This window comes from Corvus moneduloides, chromosome 12 (genome assembly GCF_009650955.1).
Source record: "Corvus moneduloides isolate bCorMon1 chromosome 12, bCorMon1.pri, whole genome shotgun sequence".
In the NCBI taxonomy this organism is placed as follows: Eukaryota; Metazoa; Chordata; class Aves; order Passeriformes; family Corvidae; genus Corvus; species Corvus moneduloides.
Window position 1 is genome coordinate 2,217,960 of NC_045487.1, and position 9,773 is coordinate 2,227,732.

Here is a 9,773-nt window from a genome sequence, read left to right on the forward strand (position 1 = left end):
CTCGCCTCGCCCCGCCGGCATCTTGAGCGTGGCGCCGGGGCAGCGCCGCTATGGCCGCCTGGGTGCCAGGTCGTGTTCCTCGTCAGGCACACGCAGCCATCGTGCTGTGTGAATGTCACAGTGCCCTGCCCGTGTCCCCGCACTGCGACACACAGCCATGGCTGCCTCGGTGCCAGGCTGTGTTCTCCTCAGTGACACACATAGAGCCATGGCTGCCTCATGGCTGCCTCGGTGCCAGGCTGTGTTCTTCTCAGTGACACACACAGAGCCATGGCCACCTTGGTGCCAGGCCATGTCCCTCAGTGACACACACAGAGCCATGGGCACCTCGGTGCCAGGCTGTGTTCTCCTCAGTGACACACACAGAGCCATGGCCGCCTCGGTGCCAGGCTGTGTTCTCCTCAGTGACACACACAGAGCCATGGGCACCTCGGTGCCAGGCTGTGTTCTCCTCAGTGACACACACAGAGCCATGGCCGCCTCGGTGCCAGGCTGTGTTCTCCTCAGTGACACACACAGAGCCATGGCCACCTCGGTGCCAGGCTGTGTCCCTCAGTGACACACACAGAGCCATGGCCGCCTCGGTGCCAGGCCATGTCCCTCAGTGACACACACAGAGCCATGGGCACCTCGGTGCCAGGCTGTGTCCCTCAGTGACACACACAGAGCCATGGGCACCTCGGTGCCAGGCTGTGTTCTCAGTGACACACACAGAGCCATGGCCGCCTCGGTGCCAGGCTGTGTTCTCCTCAGTGACACACAGAGCCATGGCCACCTCGGTGCCAGGCTGTGTCCCTCAGTGACACACACAGAGCCATGGGCACCTCGGTGCCAGGCTGTGTTCTCCTCAGTGACACACACAGAGCCATGGCCACCTCGGTGCCAGGCTGTGTTCTCAGTGACACACACAGAGCCATGGGCACCTTGGTGCCAGGCTGTGTCCCTCAGTGACACACACAGAGCCATGGGCACCTCGGTGCCAGGCTGTGTCCCTCAGTGACACACACAGAGCCATGGGCACCTCGGTGCCAGGCTGTGTTCCCTCAGTGACACACACAGAGCCATGGGCACCTCGGTGCCAGGCTGTGTTCTCCTCAGTGACACACACAGAGCCATGGGCACCTCGGTGCCAGGCTGTGTTCTCCTCAGTGACACACACAGAGCCATGGGCACCTCGGTGCCAGGCCGTGTCCCTCAGTGACACACACAGAGCCATGGCCACCTCGGTGCCAGGCTGTGTTCTCAGTGACACACACAGAGCCATGGGCACCTCGGTGCCAGGCTGTGTTCCCTCAGTGACACACAGAGCCATGGGCACCTCGGTGCCAGGCTGTGTCCCTCAGTGACACACACAGAGCCATGGGCACCTCGGTGCCAGGCTGTGTTCTCCTCAGTGACACACACAGAGCCATGGCCACCTCGGTGCCAGGCCGTGTCCCTCAGTGACACACACAGAGCCATGGGCACCTCGGTGCCAGGCTGTGTTCCCCTCAGTGACACACAGAGCCATGGGCACCTCGGTGCCAGGCTGTGTTCCCCTCAGTGACACACAGAGCCATGGCCGCCTCGGTGCCAGGCTGTGTCCCTCAGTGACACACACAGAGCCATGGGCACCTCGGTGCCAGGCTGTGTCCCTCAGTGACACACACAGAGCCATGGGCACCTCGGTGCCAGGCTGTGTTCTCCTCAGTGACACACACAGAGCCATGGGCACCTCGGTGCCAGGCCGTGTCCCTCAGTGACACACACAGAGCCATGGCCACCTCGGTGCCAGGCTGTGTTCTCAGTGACACACACAGAGCCATGGGCACCTCGGTGCCAGGCTGTGTTCCCTCAGTGACACACAGAGCCATGGCCACCTCGGTGCCAGGCTGTGTTCTCAGTGACACACACAGAGCCATGGCCACCTCGGTGCCAGGCCGTGTCCCTCAGTGGCACACAGCTATGGCTGCCTTGGTGCCAGGCCGTGTTCCCCTTCAGGAACAAAAAAGAACAATCTTCCCAGGCAAGCAGCGGATTCCCCAATATCGGACACTTTTAAGATTCAGCTGTCTTGTCTAGATTGTCTAGATTGTGCTTTTGCCAAGGAAGGTTGGACCAGATGATCCTTGAGGTCCCCTCCACCCTGGTATTGAATTCTGCCACGATTCCATGAACTCCCAGCCATGGCCACCTTGGAGTGCCCCACAACATCCCCTTCAACAGCATGAGCACTTAACCACTTTTCTCCATGCAAAGGTGCAAGTTCAATGATCTCTCACCAGTTTGCCTTCACATTGACATGAGCATGTGGTAGAGTTTATATTTGGGGAACAAAATTTTAGGAGTAGGCGCTCCAATTGTCTTGGAAGCTACCTCCTGGTCTCGTGCGGTTTGTAAGGAATTGATTAAATCACAATTTCAGTCACAGATACCATGTTGTGAGTAAAACTGCCCAACTGTTTCCTGCTTAGCAGCTTTCTGACACAAGCTGTTGGCTGGAGCCTTTCAGCTGCATCTCTCCTTCTCTCTTTCTCTCACATACATTCCCGGCACCGTGTTTTGAAATTTAAGGATGAATTTGTGGCAATAGGGTGACACAATCTCATTGTACAATCCAGGGGGCAGAGAGGTGTGGCCAGGATTGTCCTTGAGAGTACAGGGAGAAGGACAGCTTTCTAACCAGTTTAGAGACTATCAGTGTTTTTGCATTTTTGGGGTGGAGCAGCGCATTGAAGTTGGAGTGAATCTGCACTCACACAATGGAATGAGGGCTCATTACCTATTTTTGTGATTCACGGTCACACAGTTCCGGTGGCCTGTAATTGTGAGGCCATCAAAGATGTGACTAACAAGGAAATACAGCCCTAAGGTGTATGATTGCTCTGTCCATCACATCACTGTCCAGGGACAGCAGGTGAGACATGGATGACCAGCAGAACACTGATACATCTGCAGCTTAAACTAACAACCCCAAATTTCTGTGTCAACAGAACTCTTCTTTATTTAAATGTCTGCCTTTTAAAAAAACGTTTTCCAGGCTGAGGAAATTCCGCTACGCTCTCGGAATTGTGTCTGAAGGCTGAAGGCAGGAGGATGAGCCCTGGTGAAACCACATAATGTTATTTTTGGGGTGTACAGGTGCGTCCTGGAGTCAAGGCTGACAATTCCGGGCTCTGTGTGCCGTGTGGTTTGCATCCACAAGCTGACTGTTAGCAGGGCTGCAGCTCCGGCTGAAAGCATCCATATGGTGCTTGGGGAGAGCCACAATCAGAGTATCTGCTGACAGGCTGGGCTATCACATGTTCCTCTCATAAATAATCTGCAGAGACTGTGAGAAGGAAACTTAGATCCACACCGAGACTCTCGCCTGACCTTTCCCTCCTCATCTCAGCCTTCGCCCGTGTCTGCATGTCGACAGCACAGACAGTTGGCGAGTCTGGATTTGAGGAAGGTGTTAGGAGCAGTTGGAATGACAGCATGGACATAGCCTTTGGGATCAGCTCTGCCTCAGCACAGCCCCCCAGCCCTAGTGAGAAAACGCTGCTTTGGAAAATGCTTTGGCTTCAGACTCGGCGACGGCGCTGGAACGGAGCCCTTCAAAAATGGAGCCGCAGAGCATTTTTATCCTGGCCTTAGAACACTTTACAAAGCGTTTAGGCTGAGGAGGAGGAGACTTAACCCAAAGGGGACATTACATCGTCTTCAAATATGCAAAAGGTTTCTGCAGAGCAGGAGGGAATTAGCTCTTCCCTGCATGCTGTGGGACCAGGATGAGAAATAATGAGCTTACATCTTGGAAAAGGCTGTAGAAATTAGGCACTGGGCTAAGGGTAAGAATAGTTGAGCACCAGAAGAAATTCCCCAGGAAAGAAATGGAATAATCACCTTTGGGTGTTTTTATTTAATGAGAAATTAGTAAAACATCTGCTCTGAAGAGTTCAGGGAGAATCATTCTGATCTCAGGGCAAAGGATGGGGTAAATAATCCCCTACAATCCCTGTCAGCCCTAGTTTTTCCTGAGGCAAAGGAGATGTGATTTCCCAAATTTACAAAGCAGGTTAGAGCACAGGCTGGGTTTGGATTCCAGCTCAGATCCTCCTGGCTGCACCTAATACACCAGACTAAATACCAAGTAGAGACAAAAAGAAAAACAGGTTTTCCCAACTGTTCTATCTTCCACAAGGTTGGGTTGGTGTTTTTTTGTTAAAAAGCCAGTATGAAAAAAAGCCAGTGACTCCAAACCGTGGCTGACATTCACAGCAATTCCCTTGGGAAAAACTCCCACTTTTCCTATTTTTTTCCCACATGAGCTGCCTCACAATGAAGTGAGTGTATTTCACATTCAGAATTATAAATCATCCCCTCATTTTTCTGGTACAACGGGACTGAAAAGGCTTTTTTTCCCAGGGAACAGGCGAAGCTGTTCCTCTGCAGTGCTGCACCCTTCCTGGAAGACAGTGCTCAGTGTGTGGGGCTGGGAGCTCAGCAGCTGTCAGCAGTATTAAATTCACCAGGAACACGGAGAGAAAAGCCCCACAAAATAAAAGGAAGGACACTGTGCTGATAATGACTCGCATTTCAACCTGAATTAAAATACCTCCCCTCAGTTCTTTTCTCACAAATTGTTCTTATTGATCCAGCTCAGCTCAAGATTAATGTGGGTTTGGTTTTTTTATCAGTGTGCAGCCATTACCCAGCTGCTATTGGACATTTTCAGGCAGAATCAAATAATAGAGAATTGTTTGCAATGCCTTAAAATAACTCTTCTGGGAAGTTTTCTTCTTAAATTTGCCTCAAGATGGTAGCTACCCTTAAGAACAAATTCCCACACTTCAAATTTCACCATTTGAGTCAGGAGAACTTTAGGAAGAAGTAGTGAGAATGGCAAAATACCTGTTTTGGGGGTAGAAAAGTGTAATTTGAGAAAAGTGAAGCTAAAGAGACCACTCGCAGAACATTTAGCCTGGGTGGGTTTTCTCTGAGGTCTAACAACAGCTGAGCCCGTCCCTCAGTGGAAACACAACACTGTCTGTTGGAATATCACGTTCTAGACTATTAGACATGCTTTTTTGGATGGCAAATCCAAGCTAACACACAGATGTGTGCAATGTCATCACAAAAACATCATGTTCATAGAATGTTTGGCTAAAAACTCCCTGCACTCCCTCTGCATGAAGGATTGCCCAAGACATCATTGCCGGGTACTGACATCAGTTCCTGCTGTTCCTGCTGTTCCAGCGAACGGCTCTTGGCTCCAGGATCAAGTTTTAAGTGGGAGACGTTGCTTTCACAAGGGAACACAGTAAATCAGTTGGTGTAAGCAACAGTGAGTTGTGTTTGTGTACCGCTTTTCACTCGGAAAATCCATAACGTCTTGGCAAGCAGCAAGGCCAGCGCGAGCACGGGAGGCAGAGCGGGGACATCGTGGAATAACACAGCGTGTAACAAGGTCTTCCCCTGATTTTTGATACTCCTAGGATTGCAGCAATGCCCCAATGTTCAAATATTAACCGAGTTCTACGTCGCCTGTGGTTCAGTAAACACCCTCCTCACTGATGCTGAGACGCAAGGGCAGCGCGCTGAAGAAAGATCGTGCCCTCTTCCAGAAATCATAGAATCATGGAATGTTTGGGGTTGGAAGGGATCTTAAAGCTCATCTCGTCCCACCCCCTGCCATGGGCAGGGACACCTCACACTATCCCAGGTTGCTCTAAGCCCCGTCCAGGGGGCACTTGCAGGGATCCAGGAGCAGCCACAGCTGCTCTGGGCACCCTGTGCCAGGGCCTCACCACCCTCCCAGGGAAGAATTCCTTCCCAATATGCCATCTAACCCTGCCCTCTGTCAGTGGGAGCCAATTAAAGAGAGGGCACCGAGCTGTGCTCTAAAGCAGAAGGATGTAACCACTTCCTGAGCCATCAGCAGCTTTTCTGCAGTGCTCTGGATTTTCCCTGAAGAACCCAGCCTGTCCAAGGGTGTTTATCCTGCAAAGTCTGGTGAGATCGATGTCCACAGAGAGAGCAAGGAAGTGGGAAATCATAGACTCAGGACAAGAAGAGCTGTTTTCCAGCTTAAAATATACACATTACAAAAACCAAAGCAAAACTCTTCGGCCTTTCTATTGGAATATTCTCCCTTTGATGTGTCCTGCCTCCAAGGATGGAGGCAGTTTTTTAGGAGGCAGGAGGAGTCTTTGTTTTTTATTACAAAGCAGAAATGTCAGTGCAGGCCCATGCCAAAAAAACATGCTGCAAATACTCTCTGTGGCAAACAGGGCTTGCAGAGGGGGTTTGTTCATCTGTCTTGGCCTGCCTTGCCACACTCTTCTGTCCCTCTTGCCAAATGGAAAATAAATCATTCTCTCCTCGCTGTTGTGGTTCTAATTGGCTGGATGTGCCATCAGCTGGCTCATCCCCACTCAGAGCCTGGGAAGGGGTAAACACATCCAGGATTACAGAAAATGAGGACACTAACTTTGGGACCCATCCAAAGCCCTTTAGTGAGCGTGAAGACTAATTGACTACAGCGAGACCTGCATCAGCTCCTTAATTGCTGAGGGGAAATGAAACAATAACATTTCCCCCTTCGCTGCATCCTTTTTCAAGAGCCCTGTGGTAATGGCTGCAAGCTGCCTGCCTGAGACAGCAGCACTGGAAAGCTCTGGGCCATTACTCTGGGAATGTTTTGCAAGGAGGGTGCTCAGACAGTGCCACAGAGGCTGGGAGATGATGATAACTCACTTTTCCTGTTTTCCCTACCGTGACAAACAAAGCTGGTTGGTTCAGATAATGGATTTGGTAAGATAGGGGAGAAAGCAGCAGTTTTATACTTTGATGATGGAGTGGTGGATACTGAAGTTGACGGTGAAGTTCAGTTATAACCACCCTGTTGTGCACCAGCTCTCCACCTTCTGGGCCCCAAGGACCTGGGATGTGCCCAGGCTCCAAAATTATTGTGTGTTACTCCACAAGAACAGCACTGGAAATTGGAGACAGTGAGTGTTTCTCCTCTCTGATGTGATGAAAGGCTGGGATTCCCTCACTCTGCTCCGTGGGAAGGGGAAACATGGTCACTTGGAGCACTGAGAGCTTTGCCTCAGGCTTTGCTGGGCTCTGGGTGACATCAGTGTGGGATGCAGGTGGGTGCTGCTGGGCAGACTTTTCCCCTTGCCCTTCTTCATCTGGAGGAAATCAGCACGGGGCAATGGAGCTCCTTGGGAATTGGCATGGATTTGGGATGGGCTGTCCTGCCTTCTGCTGGGCTGGACTGGAAAGGGGGTCAGTGGGCCAAGGGAAAGCCTGATTGATGAGAGCTGTGGCTCAGCACCCACGGAGCCAAGACTGTGGGGTAAGGTTATAGGGGTCAGGTGGGTGAGGGAAAGGAGAGAAGGTTGTAGGCTGATTAGGCAGCAGGAGCATTCAGTGGAAAAGGAAAAAGAATAAAGTTCAGATAAAAATAGAAAGGCAAAAGAGGGGAAAGCATGTGTGTGCTCTAGACTGCCGTGGTTCTGCTCCAGGCAACGTCACCCAGGACATCTTTTGTTTCATTCACACGAAAATCCTTGCCATCAGTACTTTTCCCTGTCCCCTCCATGAATCCATCAGTTCCTAAACAAACAGACATGACAAGGCCTTCGAAAGCTGTGTCAGAACCTTTGAGTACCAGTTGAGTATAGTGTAACAACGTGAGAAAAGCCATGTGATTCCCTACAGGTGCAAAACAGCTCCGGCCGTGTTTCCAGAGAGCTGGTGTTTGGTTTACATGACTCACTGCCCATGTGCTTTGGTTTAGATGCTTGGAGCAGCTTCTTGTAATGTAATCAGAACTGCGGGCACTAAATTTGTCCATCACTGAGGCCCCAAAGGATTAGCACAGCACTAAAAATGATACCTCATCCTGCACGTGGGCAGAGTCAGAGGGCGGAATGCAGCGGTTCAGCCTGGGAGAAACCGAGCGTTTGCTCATCCCAGGGTTGGAGCAATGTTGTTTGTACCACGAGGCAGCCTGGATGTGATCATCCCATGTGCACGGCCACCCAGGTCCTTGGGAATCAGGGTATCCTGGCCTTGACAACAACAGCTGCCCATCAGTAAAATTCTTGGGCAACTCGAGCATCTCATCTGGTCTGGTAGGGCTTAAAAGGAGTGTGAGCAGTGGGACAAGGGGGGTGATTCTCCCCCTCTTCTCTGCTCTCATGAAGCCCCACTGGAGCTCTGTGTCCAGCCCTGGAGCCCCCAATGTAAGAAGGACGTGGAGCTGCTGGAGCGAGTCCAGAGGAGCCACGGAAATGCTCCAGAAGCTGGAGCCCCTCTGCTCTGGAGCCAGGCTGGAGAGCTGGGGGTGCTCACCTGCAGAGGAGAAGGATCCAGGGAGAGCTCAGAGCCCCTTCCAGGGCCTAAAGGGCTCCAGGAGAGCTGGAGAGGGACTGGGGACAAGGCATGGAGGGACAGGACACAGGGAATGGCTTCCCAGTGCCAGAGGGCAGGGATGGATGGGATATTGGGAAGGAATTCCTCCCTGGGAGGGTGGGCAGGCCCTGGCACAGGGTGCCCAGAGCAGCTGTGGCTGCCCCTGGATCCCTGGAAGTGTCCAAGGCCAGGTTGGACAGGGCTTGGAGCAGCCTGGGACAGTGGAAGGTGTCCCTGCCCATGGCAGGGGGAGAATGGGATGATTTTAAGGTCCCTTCCAACCCAAACCATTCTACAATTCTACAATGTCCAAAGGTCTGTTCCTCCTTCATCCTCTGCCAGCTCCCCGCTCTGCAGAGCAGCCTCCCTGCAGCGATTCTTGTGGGCGACGCTCGCAGACTTTCTGCATCAATTAAATCTCTCTTTTCCTGGCTTCTGCCAGTTTGGGGATTTGTTGCTTGATTGTCATGGCGACTGCTGCCGTGGGACCCTCGCTGAGGGTGAGGCCCCTCCATTAGGATTCAGGGCAGCGCTTCAGCCTGCATCACTGGGGACCCTCTTGTGCTGAGCACTCTCTGAGAGCAGGGAGCTCATTCCAATGCAGAAATCCCAGTTGAACAGCATCTCTTCACAGCAAACGAGGCTGGCTCTAATTTTTGTTAATTATGTGGAAGCAATTTGATTTCCTCGTGAGCGTGTTGTCAGTGCAGCTCTCATGGTCTATTCCTGGCCAGCAGGATGAGGATGCTTAGGAACCCCAAAGGACTCTGCAGCTGTTTTGCAGAACAACATGAAAAAAATAGGACCCATTTACAAAATAAAGAGAAGAGACAAAACCCAAGATCTTTCTTGCAGAACAGCGTGGGAAAGAGAAGCCATTTGCACAAAATGTGAGGTCTGGCAGGCAGAAAAGCAGGGAGAAGAACGAATGGGGAAAAAAACAACGAAACGAACAAAACAGATGCAGAAAAGGAGCTTTTTGTAAGGAAGGAGGTTTCTCAGACAGCGCCTCGGGAACGGCGGTGACGACGCGAACACTGGCGAGAGGCCGGGGAAGCGCAGGCACAGGGACAAGAGTGCTGCGCGGAGGGCTCTTCCTCGAGGAGCCTCGTTAGCGCAGTAGGTAGCGCGTCAGTCTCATAATCTGAAGGTCGTGAGTTCGATCCTCACACGGGGCAAAGACGGCTTCCTCTCTTTTTTTTTTTCGTTTTCCCCCTCCCGCACGCAGCCTTTCCCAAGGGAAGGGAATATCCATTTTTTATCATGGATTTCGAGCAGGAGGCGGGATCGAAGCGGGGGGAACGCGCTCCCCAGCCCTGCACCGGCCCGCAGCGCGCCGCGTTACCGGGCACCGGCCCCGCCATGCGCGCGGTCCCCCCGCCCGC

At 52.2% G+C, this 9,773-nt stretch overlaps 1 non-coding gene across 1 annotated transcript; it reads left to right on the top strand.

Moving 5' to 3' along the window:
* The first annotated feature begins 9,493 nt into the window (after window positions 1-9,493).
* On the top strand, window positions 9,494-9,566 carry TRNAM-CAU. The gene has a single exon. It is a non-coding gene; the product is annotated as a tRNA-Met (tRNA).
* Window positions 9,567-9,773: the final 207 nt, after the last annotated feature.